This window comes from Tiliqua scincoides, chromosome 1 (assembly GCF_035046505.1).
Source record: "Tiliqua scincoides isolate rTilSci1 chromosome 1, rTilSci1.hap2, whole genome shotgun sequence".
Lineage (NCBI taxonomy): Eukaryota > Metazoa > Chordata > Lepidosauria > Squamata > Scincidae > Tiliqua > Tiliqua scincoides.
The window spans coordinates 50412670-50431622 of NC_089821.1; the positions used below are offsets into that span (position 1 = coordinate 50412670).

At 44.0% G+C, this 18953-nt stretch overlaps 1 protein-coding gene and 1 long non-coding RNA gene across 2 annotated transcripts in view; one reads left to right on the forward strand and one right to left on the reverse strand.

Moving 5' to 3' along the window:
• INSC (INSC spindle orientation adaptor protein) overlaps positions 1-18953 on the forward strand; it is a gene marked incomplete at its 5' end in the record, with an annotated part of 106802 nt that overhangs the window by 18978 nt on the left and 68871 nt on the right. The window lies entirely within an intron of this gene.
• Positions 5483-15817, reverse strand: LOC136657713 (uncharacterized). Its single transcript, XR_010794767.1, has 3 exons — positions 15653-15817; positions 12622-12733; positions 5483-5654 (listed from the first exon to the last, which is right to left on the reverse strand). It is a non-coding gene; the product is annotated as an uncharacterized lncRNA (long non-coding RNA).

An 18953-nucleotide genomic window follows, 5' to 3' on the forward strand; every position in this document is an offset into this window, starting at 1 on the left:
TGCTACTTTATTAAATGCAGTGACCAATTTTTAATGCTTGAAACCTACTGAATATACCTTCCCTCCCTTGCCTGGGACAGATGAAAAACCTGACATCCACAGCCAATTTGGATGACAGAAAAAAATGTCTACCCACATAATGAGCGACCAGCTAATCTCAAACTGTACATACCCATGATGGCTTGTAACCTGTAATGGAGTTTTTCTCCAGAAATATGTCCAATCCCATTTTAAAGGCATCTAGACTGGATGCCATCACCACATCCTGTAGCAAGGAGTTCCACAGACTAATTACACGCTGGGTAAAGAAATATTTTCTTTTTTCTGTCCTAACTCTCCCAACACTCAGTTTTAGTGGATGTTCCCTGGTTCTGGTGTGTGAGAGGGAAAAGAGAATCCCTCTGTCCACTCTATCGATCCCCTGCATAATATCTCAATCATGTCTCTGCTCAGGCACCTCTTTTCTTGACTGAAGAGCCTGAAGAGCTGCAACCTTTCCTTGTAAGGAAGGTGTCCCATATTCTCTATGAAATTTTCTCAGCAGCCTTTGGTGAGGGACCATGCCAAATCCTTCTGAAAATCCAGATATATAATATTCACAGGTTCTGTCACATCCACATGCCTGTGGACCTTTTCAAAGAATTCTAAAAGGTTTGTGGGGCAAGACTTTCCCTTACGGAAGCCACGCTGATTCTCTCTCAGCAAGGCTTGTTCTTCTATGTGGTTTAAGATTTTATCTTTAATGAGGCTTTCTACTATCTTACCCAGAACAGATGTTAGGCTGACTGGCCTGTTGCTTCCTGGGTTTCCTCTCCTTCCCATTTTAAAGTTTGGTATGACATTAGCTATCCTCCAATCCTCTGGCAGCATGGCCATTTTAAGGGACAAGTTACAAATCATAGTTAAAAGATCAGCAACTTCATTCATCAGTTCCTTCATAACTCTTGAGTAGTTGCCATCTGGGCCTGGTGATTTACTAGTTTTTAATTTATCAGGTCTAAAACATCTATTGTTTTAACCTCTATCTGACTTCGGGCACAATCCCAACCAGGTCTACTCAGAAGTAAGTACTATTTTGTTCAATGGGACTTACTCTCAGGAAAGTGTGGTTAGGATTGCAGCCTTAATTCCTTAGTTAGGAAGGACTTTTTGGGTAGTGGTAACTGCCCAAGGTCTTCTGCCATGAAGACAGATGCAAAAAACTCTTTTAATTTCTCTGCTAAGTCCGCTTTAATCTCTCCTTTTCCTCCCTCACCATCTAGTGGGCCAACCACCTCTGGCAGGTTTCTTACTTCTAACATAGTTGAAGAAGCATTTGTTATTCCCCTTTATGTTGGTGGCCATGTGTTCCGCAAAGTCTTTCTTGGCCTCCTGTATCACCTTCTTACATTTCTTTTGCCAGAGTTTGTGTTCCTTTCTATTCTCCCCATTTGGGCAGACTTCTTTTTACAGAAGGAAGCTTCCTTGCCTTTTATAACCTCTCTAACTTTGCTTGTTAGCCATGCAGCACCCTCTTGGACTTTGTCAAGCCCTTTTTCCTTTTCGGTACATACTTCCGCTGGGCCTCTACTACTGTTGTTTTAAACAACCATCATGCACTCTGGAGGGATTGGACTCTTTTACCTTCCCTTTCAACTTCTTTCTGACCAGCCTCCTCATCTGAGGGAAGTCCTGCCCTTCAGAAGTCAAGGGTTTTTGTTTAAGATTTGCTTGGCCCTCTTCCCTCGACATGCATGGCAAAATGGATTGCAGCATGGTCATTGTTCCCCAATGGCTCAGTAACATTAACATCCCTAACCAGGTCCTGATTACCATACAATATTAAATCCAGAGTCACCTGTCCTCTGGTGGGCTGCATGACTAGCAGCTCCAAGTCAATCATTTAGCACAGGGGTGCCCAAACCCCGGCCCGGGGGCCACTTGCGGCCCTCAGGGGCATCCAATCCGGCCCTCGGGGAACTCCCAGTCTCCAGTTAGCCTCTGGCCCTCCGGAGACTTGCTAGAGCCCATGCTGGCCCAATGCAACTGTTCCCAGCATGAGGATGACTGTTCGACCTCTCACCTGAGCTGTGGGACAAAGGCTCCCTCCACTACTTGCTGTTTCATGTCTGTGATGCAGCAGTGGCAGCAAAGGAAAGGCTAGCCTTGCTTTGTGCGAGGCCTTTTATAGGCCATGAGCTATTGCAAGACCTTCATTTATTCATATAAGTTCCATCTCTAATAAATTCATTTATGTAAATTTATTCAAATTTTAAATGTACATTAATTAATTTTTTCCCCAGCCCCCAACACAGTGTCAGAGAGATGATGTGGCCCTCCTGCCAAAATGTTTGGACACCCCTGATTTAGCATATCAAGAAATCCAGTCTCTCTTTCATGACCAGAGAACGAATTGATCAAGTCAGTATGAGGATAATTGAAATCCCTCATTAATACAACCCTATCCCTCTTTGACACCTCTCTGATTTGTTTCTTCATTTCGAGGTCCCCTTCAGGTTTTTGATCCGAAGGATGATAGCACGTCCCCACTATTACATCACTCCTTGGGCCTAGAAGTTTAACCCACAGAGATTCTATGGTGGAGGCAGTCCTGCCTTCAATCTCAACTCTGCTAGATTCTACCTCTTCTTTGACACAGGGTGCAATCCTATCCTGCGCTGGAACAGGCAAGCCAAGAGGATTGTGGCCATAATTGGCTCAGCCATAGGCAAGGGGAAACATTTCCCCTTACTTCTGAGTAAGGGCCGCTGGCGCCTATGGGTCTCTCGGACTTGCGCCACCTCTTGAGGTCACCTCCCCAGGAACGGGGGTTGGGATCCAGCATAACCGCCTACCCCAGGCCTGCCCACCGCCTGCCCTCCTCCCGCCCAGCCGGGTTGATGCAAGCCTGAGAGAGGAAGCCGGCATGGAGACTTGCATCAGCCTTCGCAGGCTGGCGCTTCTTGGATGCCGGCCCAGCTTCCAATTAAGGAGGCGCAAACATGCCTTACAGCATGTTTGCGGCCTTCCTGCACTGCCACAAGGAACTTGTGTCGGCCCAAGGGCGCTGTAGAATTGCACCCATAGATAGCCACTTCCCTGTCCCTCCTATAGAGTTTATAACCTGGGGTTGCAGTATCCTACTGTTTTTCCACATTCTACCGGGTTTCTGTTATACCCACTATATCAATGTTTTCCCTAGCCACCTCTTTACCAGCCTATCTAGACAAGACATGATGACCACAACCTTTGCATGATGTTCACAAGTCACCATGCAGCCCTCACATCTGTCATAGACCCCCTCCCCTCTATATTACTGACAATTGAATCACCCACTACAAGAAGCCCCTGACCCCCCTCCTGTCGAGGAGTATCCTTAGTGCAACTGGATACAGGCCTATCCCCTGAAGAAGGGGTCTGCCCTTGGAGATTGTTTCCCTCCTCTCCAGAATGACGCCCTCCAGCCCTGAGACTTCCTACCCCGGCAGCTGAGGAGCTACCCATCTGAGTGTGGGATGATGTCTGCACATCCCCAGAAGTCTCCCCTTGGTCCCTCTCTCCCTGCCTCTGCCTCTCTGGGTCCACAACCAAGGCTCCAAGGGAACAAACTCGTTCCCTGAGTCCTTGGAGCTCCTTGCACTGAGAGCACACCCATAACTTATGCCCCAGGGGCATATAGTCATACATGTGACAGTGCAAAACACTGGATAGCCCCCACCCCACTATCTGACTGCATAGCTATGTTTATTTGGTATTTACTGCCCCTCTTCTCAAGGAAGTGAAGAGCAGTATCTAGGGCCCTGGCTTCCTCACCCTACTGCTGAACTCACACAGCTGCTAAACTTGCTTACCTTGCACTTTGTTCCAATGAGGCACTTGGTCGCAGGAGGCACTCGAATAGTCTTTGGAGTTCAGGTCTACTAGACTTTGTGATGTGGAGCCCAGGTCTATCTGCCCACATGGTGTCAGCAGTTAGATACGGTAATATGAAAACCAAATACAATCCTATCTCTAAAATCTTTTAAATGTAGAAAATCATTGGAGAAAATTAGCGGCATTGTATTTAGGCTCACTCCAGAATGAAAAATGTCCTTTGTGTATCAAAATGTGCTTCTGCAGCTGGGTCCCTGAGCTCCCATATACTCCTTCATGGTTAACAGATCCACAGCCATAGAGCTATTGTAGAAGACCAGTTTCGTTCCAGATTTGACATTGTGATGAGAAGTGTCATATGTTTGATTTTTCTCTGTAAACCGCTTTGTGAACTTTTAGTTGAAAAGCAGTATATAAATACTGTTATATATATATATATATATATATATATATATTCCTCGGCTCAGTGCATATGGCTTGTGGCAGCAGCCACTACTATGCCCAAAATATCCCCCCAGCATCCCACATAGACAGTAAGTCCATCAGAGTCAGGAAAATGTGAGATCACAGGAAATTTCTGGGCCCCTTCCTTTGGGCCCTGGGCTCCCTTTTTGGCCCTGGGCCTGGGTACAAATTACCCACTTTACCTCTCTCTCATGGGTCCTGCACCCACCCCTTCTTTCTCAAAGTTGGCTGACTGAGTAGTAAATGAATCATGGTAGTTCATGTTTTCTACATGTAGATGCAGTCATAAGTTTATTCTACTGCCCTTTCTACAGTGCAAAGGTTCCCAAATTGTGCCACAGTGCCTGAGGGTGCTGGTGCGAACTCACAGGGGCACAGCAGAATGTCTCTGCAGAATGTATCATCTTCCTGGCTCTCCCAGGTGTCGCCATCTTGGATTGCCTGAAATCTCATGAGAATTGCATGATCCAAAATGCCTGAGAGAACTGGGAAGAAGAGGCCACTGCAAAATATGAGTGCCTTTACCACAGTAAGTTTTGGAACTGCTGCTACAGTGGTATAGCTACTAAGCTCTCGGCTTGCCATCAAATGATACATGTCAGCTGGGTTTGCTTTTTCCCTGGTGGAGGCAGGGAAATTCCTCTCCAGTGGGAATGTGCTTTGCTGCTGCTGGAGGCAGAGCCAATGAAAAGGTGCGTGGAACTCCATGAGTGCAGCGATCCAGTCTCCAGATCGTCCCTGCCTCGCTCATCTCTTTTGGCACTCCACCCCAGCAATTTTGAAAGTGAAAGGAAAATTGTTCTCTTCGGCCTCTCTGAGTTCCATGCCTTAGCCAGGTTGGTTTAGTTGAGTTTTTGGAGAGAACGGAGTATTTCTTGCAGTGATTTTCAACCTTTTTCATCTCACGGCACACTGAAAAGGCACTAAAATGGTCAAGGCACACCACCAGGTTTTTGACAATTGACAAGGCACACTATGCTGCCAGTGGGGGGCTCACATCTCCCATTGGCCCTACTAATAAATGACCTTCCCCCAAATTCCTGTGGCACACCTGTGGACCACTCACAGCACACCAGTGTGCCACGGCACAGTGGTTGAAAATGGCTGATTTATTGGCTCACAGACTCACACTAACAAGCATCAGCTCTGTTTTTTTTACCTCAGTAGGCACCATTTTTTATCTCAACGGGCAACATTTTCCTCATATGCAGTGAATAATCCAGGAAGGAGGTGTGTTTTTTCCACTCTTTTTACCTGGCCTCTGATTTTTCCTCATAAACGGTCCCGTGGGCAGCCTGATTATTCTTCTTTGGCTGTTTAGTGTGGTGTTTTATATTCTAAAATATAAAATTTAAAATATATAAAATGTAAAATATATAAATTTTAAAAACCAACATGTCTTCTGATGCCAGCTCAGAGTCAAGCCTGACAAACCAAGCACCTCCAAAGAGCCAAGGAGTGCTAATAAGCATAAGGGGTCAAGCACAGGTACTGATGTTACCCCTGTGCCTCCTTTCCTGGGTATTATGACTCAGACCCACATTCTCCAGTGGCTCAAGAGCTTAACTGATAGCAAGGTAGTCTCACAGGATCTGCTTACTCTCCCTAAACAACTGAAAAAGACCAAGGTTGGAAAAGGGAAAGCATGCTTTTGCAGCTCACAATGTTCAGGCCAATCTGATTCCTCAGATTCAAAGTTTCCCATTCCTCAAAAAAGGACCAAAAAGTCTAAGGAGGTTGGTCATATTGTGTTGAATGGTGAGGATGGGGAGAGTCTGGAAGCTAACTTCAACCACCTTTTTCCAGGGAAGTTTTTTTCCAAGATATTGGATAAGGTTATTCATTGAGCCTTAAAGCCTCAGAATGAGTGTCCAGTGCTGCAGCTCTAAATTCTCCCTCTGAAAAGTTTCTTTTTCTTAGGGTCCACTGAGGCCAGCAGAAATACCTTCTTCCAGAACCTATCCTAAGGGCTTTGGAGATGGAGCAGTCCTCCTCATGGCATGCCTGGGGAGACACCAAGCCCATGAGTAAGTTTTACTCTCTTTCTAAGGAAATCTTAAACTCAAGTTACCATCAGTGGATGCACCCATTGCAGCACTGTCTTCTCATGCTGTGATCCCTTCAGACAGGGAAAGTGGCCTTTGTGACCCATGCAACAAGCACAATTGAGGCATAGCTGAAGAGAGCTTTCAAGGCTACTTCATTTGCTCTCAGAGCCTCAGCAGCCAATTCGGTTTTCTCCCTAGCCACCTATTTCTGGGTGGAAGAACTTGTTAAAGACAACCCCACCTTATCCAAATCAGTCAAAGACACTTAAAAAAATAAAAAGATCCCTGTCAGCTGCCTTCTCAGTTGCTAGATGCTGTCCTATTCTAGAGCTATCACCTCCAATGTGGTGTCCAGAAGAAATTAGTGGCTATGCAATCTCAAATTTGTGGCTATGCAATCTCAATCTCAAAGATTACTGGGGACTCCATTCTCCAGATCTAATTTATTTGGACAAGCATTAGATCTAGTTCTTATTGAAACAAGGTCAAACACAAAGCGCTTCCCACAGCTTCCAAGAGAGGGAAGACTAAAGTCAATCAGGGCTTCTGCCCCTTTTGTCCTGCAGGAAGGGCCATCCAAACTGAAACCCTAGAGGCAGAAATCTAGGAACTTCCATGGAAAGTTCAAGCATTCCCATTCTTGGCATTCTTGGCAACAAGTAATCCTGACCATGGATGCCAGCATGTTGGGTTGGAGCACCCATCTAAATGGCAGATTGATTCAGGGTCATTAGTTTCCTCAGGAGATGTCTCAAAGCATCCGTCTTCTGCAGCTGAGAGCTATCTGTCTCACTCTGTTTCCAACTCAAACCTCATTTCCACCATTGTCATGTTCTAGTAAGAACAGACGACATCCGCCAAGGTTTATCTAAATCATAAATTTTTTTTTGAAAAAGCTCATGGTGGAGGCAAGAAGGATTCTTCCTAGGTGGAGGAAAATGTGTTCTCTCTCACTACTTAACATCTAGCAGGTGAGAAGAACACCGAAGCGGACTGGCTAAGCAGTTGGAGACTCTTGGAAACAGAGAGGAGGTTGCATCCTCTAGCATTCCAGGAATTGATTGCGAGATTTGGACACCAGATAGTAAATCTGTTCGCTACTGCGGAAAACTCGCAATTCAACAGATTCTACTCCAGGGTAAGAGACGCGGAAGCAGTGGCTGCATTGTTGAGCCCTTGGCCTCAGGAGCTCCTACATGCATTCCCTCCCCATTCCCTTTCTGGCAAAAGTGTTGTGCCAAATTTGTTGGTGCAAGACAGAAGTTGTTCTGGTGCCACAAAAGTGACCGACATAGCATGGTGCCTAGACTTAATATAATTATCAACAGAAGAACCTAGGGAGATTCCAGTCTGGCCAGAGCTAATCTTGCAAGGCCCTTTACAACCACACAAATTCTGATTGATAGTGTGGAGTTTGAAAGGTTAGAATTGAACCAACTGGGTTTCTCAGCGTTATAAAGACCAGGCTATCCTCTAGGCATTCATCAACTTGTAAGGTGTATAGGATCACCTGGAAAACCTTTAGGGACTGGTGCAAAGATAAGGGTTTCTCTCCTGCCCCATCTGATGTGTTTATTATCTTGGAGTTTCTCCAGGATGGCTTAGACAAGGGGCTTAGAACTAGTATGCTACATCATCAAGTAGTTGCTCTCCAAGGCACCTTGGGGGCAGGGGTTTGGGTCTGCATATCTTCAGATTCCCTGCCGTAGAACGTTTTCTCAGAGAGGTAATGTTGCTGAACTCTTCTCCTGTTCATAGGCTTCCAAATTGGGATCTGATCAGAGTACTAACATCTTTAATAAGTCCTCCCTTCGAGCGCATGGCCATAGCCCCACTCAAAGTCCTGTCATATAAATGGCAGCGCTGCTTTTCTAGTAGCAATAACATCTAAGTGTATCTGAACTGGGGGGCCTTATCCCCAGTGTGTTCCATACACCATGGTACTTAAGACTGACCCATCTTTCTTACCCAAAATCAATTCAATTTTTCATTGACAGCAAAAACTAGTTTTACTACCCTTTTGTCCTAATCCTAAACATCCAAGAGAAAAGCCTTGGCACATACTACATGTCAGAAAAACCCTAAGATTCCATACAGAATGTACTCACCCATTCAGGAAAATGGATGATCTATTTGTAGCTTAACATGTAGAACCATGGATGGGAAAGTGTCCCTAGTAATTCTAACTAAATGGCTTAGAGCTTGCATCTCAATGGCGTACAAAGTGACTGACTTACAATCTCCAGAGGGTTTAAAGGCTCCTTCTCACTGGGGGGGGGGGGAGCCGCCTCTGCAGCATTCGATGGCGTGGCATCGCTTTCAGATATATGCAGGGCTACCACGTGGTCATCACCTTACACTTTCTTTAAGCATTACAAAGTAGATCTATCAGCCTCAGTAGAAAGTTCTCCAGAGGGTACCGAAGGTGTGAGTGCAAGTGATCTAACTGCCCGCCCTAAGGGATACTGCTCTGGTATATCCAGCTGATGAGGAATGCCCCTACCTCTACCTGGGAAAACAGAGATTTGCCTTACCTGGGGCATGTCCTGTTCCTGGTGGAGGCAGGGGACATTCCGCCCACCACACTTCATGGGATCACTCCCTCTACTGGATAAACATAGGTGCAAGGTGGTAGTTGGAGTTTCCTATGACCTATTTCCTTTGTTCAAACCATTCTATTTCTAGGGTATTATACCTGTTTATGTGCAAAGCAGTTTTCCAAACAGCATACATTAGTGATAAAAGTTTGTAACCAAACACGGAAGTGTGTATGAGGATTTTGTCACAGCTCGGCAAGTAGTGTGTGGGGGCTGGATCCCTGCACTCATGGATTTCTGTCCACCTTTTCATTGGCCCTGCCTCCAGCAGCAGCAAGGGACAATCTCATTGGTGAGGAATGCCTCCTGCCTCCACCAAGAACAAGACTTATCCCAGGTAAGGCAAATTCTTATTTTTCTGATGATAATTTCCTTTTCTCACACCAAGCTCACCTTCATTATTTACACTGTCCCATTTGAATGTTGATAGCCTGTTCAATTTTATGTAATAACAATATCTCTAGGTAGCTACCCATTTTCCTGGAGGAAGTAAATATATATGTGTCTTGCAAGAAGTATATGAACGGATTGTTTTGATTTGAGATTATTTTGTTTAGACATTTGTGCACTCCCTCCAAAATAAAATTAGCTGGAATGAGGAGAGCTCTAAATAGATCCAAATCTACCCTTCAAAATATCATAGAGATGATTAGGTGACATGTAAGGGGTAGAATTATAGCAGTTCTGAGACAAATATGATGGCTGATTATCAGCAAGAGGTTTTCAGTAATATATTAAACAAGATAATTTCAACTCTCAAAGTAGATATTTGACGAACTCTTAGAACAAACAGGAAAATACAGACAATTGTAATTTGGATTGCTGTCATATACCCTGTTTTCCGCAGAAGTACAATTGTAAACTTAGGAAAATGAGTTCTTTTACCAGTCACAAAATCATGACCTCATTCTTTGTAGTTCATAAAATACTTTTTCTGTGTTTGAATAATGTGCCTCTTCAACTTAATGATAAATGATTTCGTTTCTACATGGCTTGTAATTTAGTGCCCAGAATGGAAGCAAAGAGCGATAGGGCATCTGTTGCAAAAGCAAAAACCAGTTGTCATACAAGACTGTCCATGTTTTAGCTGGGCTAGGAGTTCACACAAAGAGGTCTTGAGGTTTTCCCCATTACAATAAATGAAGGACTACAATAGTTTGGAGTGGAAGACTCTCTGTGGCCTAAATGTTAAAGAATAATGATGCATAAGTGATTAGGTGATTCCTACCATAGTTTCTTGATTATTTGGCTGTCGTTCATTCCTTTATGTGTAATAAATGTGGCTTGGGGTGAACCAATGAGAAGCCAAGTTCAAGAACAAAATGCCAGGGAAACTCAAGCTTTCCTCCCCTTCTTTTCTGTCCATCCTGTCTTCTGCTGGCAATGGTGGGAGCATTCTAAGGGGCAAATGGATTCTGGTTCAATTATGTCTGACCCCAGGGGCAAAGGACCAAAAGGGTCCCAGGGCAGGGCCTTTGAGAGGAATTTTATCAGGGTGTACAAAGTTTCTTTTGGGCCCCTTTGCAAAGGAGGGGTGAAACAGAATTAGGTGGGAGGATGGAGAAAGCTGGAAAAGTCTTTGGAGCCTAGGTGTACCAACCCATGTAGCATCGGCAGCTAGATACACTAATAACAGAAAACCAAACACACACTCTCTAAAATCTTTTAAATATAGAAAACCATGCAGAAAATTAGCACCATTGTATTTAGGCTCACACTAGAATGAAAAGTGTCTTGTGTGTACCAAAACTTTCTTCTGCAGCAGCTGTAGTTTTGCAACTGTGTCCCTGAACTCCTATATACTCCTTCATGGTAATCAGATCCAAAGCCAAAGAACTACTGTTGTAGTCTAGTTTCCTCTCAAGTTTAACACTATGTAAAGGAGTGTCATGTATGCATTCCTTGGCCCAGCATAAATGGCTTGCCTGTAGCTGCAGCTGCACACTCATGGTAGTGTCCCCAGCATCCCATGTGGGCAACAAGTCTGAGTAGATAGGAAAATGTAAGATTCCAGGAAATTTTGGGTCTCCTCCTTTGGTTCCTGGGCCCGGGTACAAATTAACCCCTTTGCCCCCTCTCCTAGGTCCTGCCCCAGGGGGCACAGTTCCTCTGCAGGAGTAGGCTCTTTGGATCCTGAATGGGAGATTATGGTAACAACCATGGGGCATGAAAGAACCTGAGAAAACATTGCATGGTTTATCAAAAGTCTTTTGACCTTACTTGAAATTCCCCAGATGTTTCACCTAAAGAGGAATTCCCCTCAAATGTTGCTTTTTAAAGGCAAAATTTGGTGCCAACTCTTTTTAAAAAAATTGATAAGGAAATGCACCAAAATTATGAGAATAGATTTGGGTGCTAAACCAAAACACACCTTTCTGCAGTATGAGTTGGGCACTGTGAAACACAAACCAGACAGCAAGTTGTGTACTAACAAAAGTAGGTATTATTTTCCTTGGAGAACTCTATACAGTGTTTGTACTCTCACTGCTCTATTGTTAGATATTAGGCATATTAGCTATTGGACAGAAACCACCTTGGTTGCCAACTTACACCAGGAGATGGATAGGGGGAGTGTAACTATTAATTCTCTAGAATTTGTCAATGGCTTTTTTAATTAACCATGATATCCTTCAGAATCACCTTCATAGGTGGGAGTTGGAGGCATGGCTTTGCATTGGTTGCATGCCAGATATGCAAGACAGATTCCAGAAAGTGGTGCTGGGAGACTGATAGTCCTCTCTATTAGAATTGTTCTACAGGGTTCCTCAGTTAAATTTTGTATCCTATGCTCTTTACATCCCTGTGAAAACATTGGGTGAAGATATCTGGAGGTGTGTAGTTCTGTGTCATTAGGATGCTCTGTTTCTCTTTTCCATCAGATCCAGGGGGGTCATAAACATTCAGCAGCCCAACCCTTTCTAGATAAGTATACAGGTCAACTATCACCAATGAGAAGCCTTTTTGTGCCTTTTTCATTTTCTGAGAAAGCAGTTATATATGAGGTCAGCAAAACAGAAATGAAGGATGTGGTCTTGTTTCTGGCAACTGGGATCTGGATAAGCAATAGTCCTATTACTAAAATTAGGGCATATGTCCAGAGCATTATAGACCCAGTGCAGGGCCTGAATGATGCCAGTAGGGTTTAACTGACCATTTCTTACTCAGGGATAATGTCTAATTAGAGTGAGAGGAGTGCAGAACAATGCCAGTAATGAATACCAGCTATTGCAATATATATTGGCACCTATTCTTTGTAAGACATTAGATAATGCATTAATTAAACCTGTCTCTCTGTATCTAAAATCAAAGAAAACCCATCCTATACCTCTGCAAACATTAATTCAAACAGCTGCCCAAATGTTATAATTGAACAACCCATGTTTGTTTACAGTGTCATGTGACACCCAACAGCTGGAACCTAGTAAATTTTAAAAGGTAGCGGAAATGAGAGCTGTGTGTACTTGCTAGAGAGTAAATGATATTGGCAGTTGATCCCAAACATTTTAGCCCCGGGACCCACTTTTCAAAATAACTCTCCTTTGGGACTCACCTAGCTTTACAAGACTCAAACAAACAAACAAACAAACAAACAAACAAACAAACAAACAAACAAACAAACAAACAAACAAACAAGCAAACAAATAAAAGTTTCACTTTACCAAGCTTCTGGGGCTGCCTTCTGGAGAATTTGTTGAGCTCCACATTAATTGAACAAGGACCATTCTGCGTTCCCCTTCGCCAGGTCTTTAAGAAAAGCTGACGCTCAATCACCTAGTCATGAGTAAACATGTATGTGTGGCTCAGGTTCATTTTTCACAGGGCTCAATACATTTTCCTTGTCAGCTATCAACTAGTCAGTTTCACGACCCACCCAAAATTGGGTTGTGACCCATAGTTTGAGAACCGCTGGATTACCGCTGGCATTTGTTGTTGTAAAAACTGAGAAGGAAGAGAGCAAAAGGTTGTGAATCTTATTAAATTATTCAGCCAGTGTGTAGCTGATGGAGCTAAGTTGTTAAACTATTTGAGTCAATATATATCAAGCCCTAGTATCTGAGGGGATTAGGCAGACTAAGGGCCCAATCCTATCCAATTTTCCAGTGCAGGTGCTGCTATGCCAATGGGGCGTTCACTGTATCCTGTGGTGGGGAGGCAGTCATAGAGGCCTCCTCAAGCTAAGGGAACATTTCTTTCCTTACCTTGGGGCTGCATTGCAGCTACACCGTTGCTGGAAAGTTGGATAGGATTGGGCCCTAGGTTTGTAAAAACAGGAATGGTCCCTGAAAAGACTGTGCACTATTAGTTGTGGAAACATTGTGCAGAATGAATATCTTGGGTAGGAAGATCTACACTTTGATAAACAGCACAAACTGCTAAACACTGTAAAATGTTTTGCTTTGAATGTAACAAAATTGAGAACAATTCCCTGGTGGAGGCAGGGGCATTCCTGACCAAAGGGATTGTCTGTTGCTGCTGCTGAGGGACAATCCCATTGGTGAGGAATGTCCCTTGCCTCCACCAGGAACAAGACTTACTCAGGTAAGGCAAATTCCTATTTTTCTCTAGAAGGAGAGGGAGGGCTTGGTGTGGTGGTGGTTCTTCACAAGGGGATATGTTTTTAACAAATATTGACTAACTTATACTAAGCTATGTAAAGTGATGATCAGTGAACTCATTCAAATTATTCTCATATTTCTCAAATTATGAGAAATTTTACCGTTTGGTGGAATGTTGAATCCATTGACACCCATCTAGATTTGACTTCATCTTTTATGAAACTAGTTCCTGTTCTGAAAAGCAGCATTTCCTTTTTTTCTATAAGGTTTCTATTTGCAACAGAAAAGTTTATGAAACTGCATGACTGAGGAAGTCATTTGGTACCTCTGCTTTTCCAAAAGTCTGTCAGAAAGCCAGTATTCATTTGCCCTTGTGCCAAGTGTTTTGAACAGCTCTACTAATCCAATGCTTTTGAGATGAAAAAAGAGCTATCAATGGGTGTTTTTCAAACTTGTACATTGTTACTTCTTACTGGTATTTGGAACATCTTTAACAAATTGCTAGCAATGATCGTTATAGAGATCATAGGGTTATGTGTAATAGTCATACAAGTGAAGGTGCAAGAGAGTAGCTATCTTTGTTTTCTTTTTTTCATGATAACTTATAACCAAGGTTGGACATCCAATTGTGAGCATCTAAGGGTGCAATCCTATCTTGCGCTGGAACAGGCAAGCCAGGAGGCTTGCCCCATATCCAGTGCGAGATGGGGCCCAAAGTGGCTCAGTTGAAGGTAAGGGGAAGCTCTTCCCCTTACCCCTGGGTAAGTCACTGTAGCCCCTATGGGTCTCCTTGGACTTGTGCCACCTCAGGAGGTGGCACAAGTCCAAGGAGAGAGGAGCAGCTTCAAGTCGCTCTGTGCTGCTCAGGAATGGGGGTTGGGATCCAGCATAACAACCAGTTCCCAGCGCCATGTCCCCATAACAACCAGCTCCCCACCCACCTGTCCCTGGGCCACACTCCGCCTGCCCTCCTTCACCCCAAAATGAGCTTGGCTGATGCAAGGCTCACCCTGCAAGACACCAAGGAGGCTGGATGCAGCTTCTGTGTGCCAGCACACCTCCATACGCTGGTGCAGCTTGCTGTAGAGGAGGCACAAACGTGCTTTACAACATGTTTGCGACCCTTCTAGGCTGGTGCAAGGAATTTGCACCAGCCTAACTCATAGTTAGAATTGCTCTGCACATTGTATGATTCTTTTCACTGAATAAGGCCCAAATCCTAACTAATTTTCTAGCACTGGCATAGCTGTGCCAATGGGATGTGTACTGCATCCTGCAGTTGGGTGGCACTCACAGAAGCCTCCTCAAAAAAAGGGAACGTTTGCTCCCTTATCTCAGAGCTGCATTGCTGTTATGTCGGTACTGGAAAGTAGGTTACGATTGCGCCCGAAGTCTCCCAGTTTCCTTTGTTCAGTATCATATAAAGCAGGGGAGCTCAAAGTTTTTGGCAGGAGGACCACAACATCTCTCTGACACTGTGTCGGGGGCTGGGAAAAAAAGAATTAATTTACATTTCAAATTTGAATAAATTTACATAAATGAATATATTAGAGAAAATGAATGAATGAATGAATGAATGAATGAATGAATGAATGGAACTATATATATAGATATAGATAGTTATAGTTATATAGTTATATATATAGTTATATATGAATGAATGAATGGAAAATGAGTGGAAAATGAATGAATGAATTCAATCCAGTTTATGATCCCATTCACCCTAATACGAGGGGGGATCTTCATGCTAGTCTATGATCCCATTTACCCTAATAAGGGGAGGGGATCTTCATGCCAGTTTATGATCCCATTCACCCTAATAAGGGGGAATCTTCATGCCAGTTTATGATCCCATTCACCCTAATAAGGGGAGATCTTCATGCCAGTTTATGATCCCATTTACCCTAATAAGGGAGGGGGATCTTCATGCCAGTTTATGATTCCATTCACCCTAAAAAGGGGGGGATCTTCATGCCAGTTTATAATCCCATACACACACACACAAATGGATGGGGGGGGAATCTTCCACACTTTCACACAAATATACCCACCTGCTCACCTGCCCCCTCATCCTCCCTCCTTCCCTCCTTTGTTTGCTTGGGCTGCCTGCCTGCTTGCCCAGCTGCATGCCTACCTGCCTGTCTGGCCAGCTGGCCAGCCAACCAGCCCGCCCTCCCTCGGGAGGGAGACATGCTGCGAGCTGGGCTGGGCTCCCCTCCCTCGTGATCTCTCTCTCCCCCCCCCCCCGCTCAGGTTGCGAGAGGGGAGGGGAGCCGAGCCAAACGGAGCCCAGCCCAGCCCAGCGCAGCCCATGGGCAAGAAAGAAGAGAATAGCAGGCAAGTGCACAGGGTCTTTTATAGTGGGAAGTAACGCGAGACCTGCAAGTCTCACGTTACCTTCCCACTATAAAAGGCCCTGCGCATGCGCTGGGCTTGTCTTTCCTTCGCTGCCACTGAGCTCAGCGGCAGTGAGGGAAAGCAAGGCACGGAGATCGCGCGGCGGGCCAGCGAGGGCTAGGTTGAGGGCCGAGTTCAATGAGATTTACTCCCAGGTGAGTGGGTATAGGATTGCAGGTTTAACTTATAGCCTGGATTCTGTCCTATATGCATCTTCACTCATGGTTGCACTCCTTCATGGCTGGGTTTTATATAGTTTGAAAGCCTAACCCACTTTCCAGCATCAACATAAGGGCAATTCAGCTCTGAGGTAAGAGAACAAACATTCTCTTCCTTTGAGGAGGCCTCTGTGAGTGCCACCCAACTGCAAGTTTCAGCACATAGCCCATTGGCACAGCTATGCCAGTGCTGGAAAGTTGGTTAGGATTTGGACCAAAATCTCTCTTCTTGTGACTTGGAATGGAACAGAAGTGGAATAAATGACCACAATTTTAAAGGAGGAGGTGTTTCTGTTGTGAAATTGGATACATTTGCAGAAAGTAGCAAAGTACCTTCAACATTCCAAGAACACACAGTGCTCATTGCTGGATACTGAAGAAAGCAAATACACTGAGAATTTTCAGAATTAGTATGCAACAGAGCTGAAAATATTGCAGATTTTGTTCAAAGTGACTTAGAGTCAAGTAGAGGAGAAATTAAATGCATCGTTCCACCTCTAGCTTCCTCCCACCCTGATTGGGACCACAGCACAGGGGAAGAAGTAATTTAATATTTTCTGCAAGTATAATGGACCCAAGAAAAGGTCCCTTGAGCTACTATTTGCTCCATGAAAGAAGTTGCTTTTTGCTCCCATGGCAGCTTCTCCTGGAGTGAATAGCAGCTTCAGAGTCATAGTGGTGATGGTTTTCATTGGGACTGTGGAAACAGCTTAACCCCCCCAAACACACACCACTGTGCAGCTGTTGGGGCCCCTGCAGCTGCTATTTTTAAATAAAAAATGGACAAAGAATGATACATGGGTAGCCCAATCCTAACCTGTGCTAGAGCAAGCAGACTGACTGGCCTGTGCTGTATTCAGCGCAGGTGAGGAGATGACTGTGATGCAATGGAGTATGGGGGTGTTTGATTACCCCATGTCGCATACCAGCCACACCTATGGGGCTCCTTGCATCTGCACCAGTGAAATTGCTGGTGCAAATCCAAGCAGTGGGGTGGGGTGTTAGGATATGGCCTAAGTTGCCAAGGCTGGTCCCACCCCCCCCCAGGCCTGGTATGCCCTCCCCCTGCTTTCTCACCCAAAAACACCCCACCTTTCCACCATGCTCTCCAACCCCTCATGCCGGCCGCCCTCAGCTGACAAATTTACCATCTGCTGATCTGGATCAGTGTCCTTGTGTCAGCCTACCCAACTCCTGAAGTGGTGTGAAGGTGCTTTATCCTACCCTAAATGTTTTGTTTTGAGAAATTTCTCAAATTTCAGTTCCAACATGACTAATGAATAGCCAACTAGTATGGGAGGATGTTAACAGATTCTTGTGAATGAGAAAGAGCTTGCAGTCACCTGATAGTGCTTTTGATTTTATTTAGGGATTTATAATAATGGATAAAGTGAAGGCAATAATCAGGGCTGACAAATGGTTCACAATCAACAGCAGAGAAATCAGTTCCAATGTGACTAATGAAAACTTTGTTTTATTATAGCTCAGGGAAACCCACCTGGCAAGCAAACAGACATTTCTGAAAAGAAAGGAACAGCTTGCTCAGCTTCTCAACTCAGTGCAGTGTTTAATGAAAATCAATGGGAGAGATTTATAGCAGTAAGGCTTCAATGTTCCTTTTCCCCTTCAGCAGTCAATTTTCCAGTACCAGTGCAGCAGTGCCCTTGGGGTATGCACTGCTTCCTGTGTTGGGGAGGCAGTCACATAGGCCTCCTCAAGGTATGGGAACATTTGTTCCTTTACCTCAGGGCTGCATTGCGGCTGCACCGTGCTGGAACATTGGATAGGATTGGGCCCTAAGAGATCCAGAGGACAATAAAATATATAGGAGAAAAATCAGGACTAAAACATTTAACTTTTTAGCTCAAGTAGGGGCAAAGACACAATGGGACACTTCTAAATATAGACCATTTTATTGAAATATTTATACTCTACCTTTTAATCCCAAGATATGTAATGAAGCTTGCAAAAATCAAAACCAAAAAAGAATAAAAATATAGGAACCAAATTAAATCCACAGCAGCAAAAAAAAACCAAAGCAGTGGAAAATAACAGAACAAAAACAGTCCAGGTATCAGTATACATTCATCCTCAAAAGACATCCAGCAGTCATTGAAAGTAGGAACAAAGAATCTGTGGGGTAAAAAGGTTGAATTCATTTATCACCCAGATTACAAAATAATAATTCTATGACCTTCTTTCTAATAAAGAAAGAAAGCCCCAGACCAAGTGAAACAAAACAAATCACACTACCCTGTAGACTCAAAAAAGTGAACATACACCCAAAGCTATCATATTTAAACAGAAATGGAAGAGAAATGTATTCAACGTTCATAGCATATAGGCAGGGTGTGTGCAGATCTGAGAATCTAGGCCTTGTTCATTAGAAACATTAACCAGTAGCTGTCGACATACTGGGGGATTGATTGAAATAGTTCATAAAGAAAAAAGCAAGATTGGCTGGCACAAATTCTCCTTGCCAAAGCATATTCTGTACTGGAGCCAAACACTACTATAATGAAGTGTACTTGCTGACATGCTGGCTTTGTCTCCCACTACAAACCACACTGCTGACTTTGTGATTTATAAGAAAAATCTTAAAACATGGTGGTACACCCAAGCCTGCAAATTATCTCAATTATATCCTGGTTTTGGCAATGTGTGAAAATTCCTGTATGTGTTATACATTACTATGTATCCTAAATGGCTTCATGTTAATATGAATGCACAGGTGGTTGTGAATATTCTCTATTTTGCAGATATATTAAGCAAAACATAGGTCTGATTCACACATATAACTGGGCTGTTGATCCTCTTTCA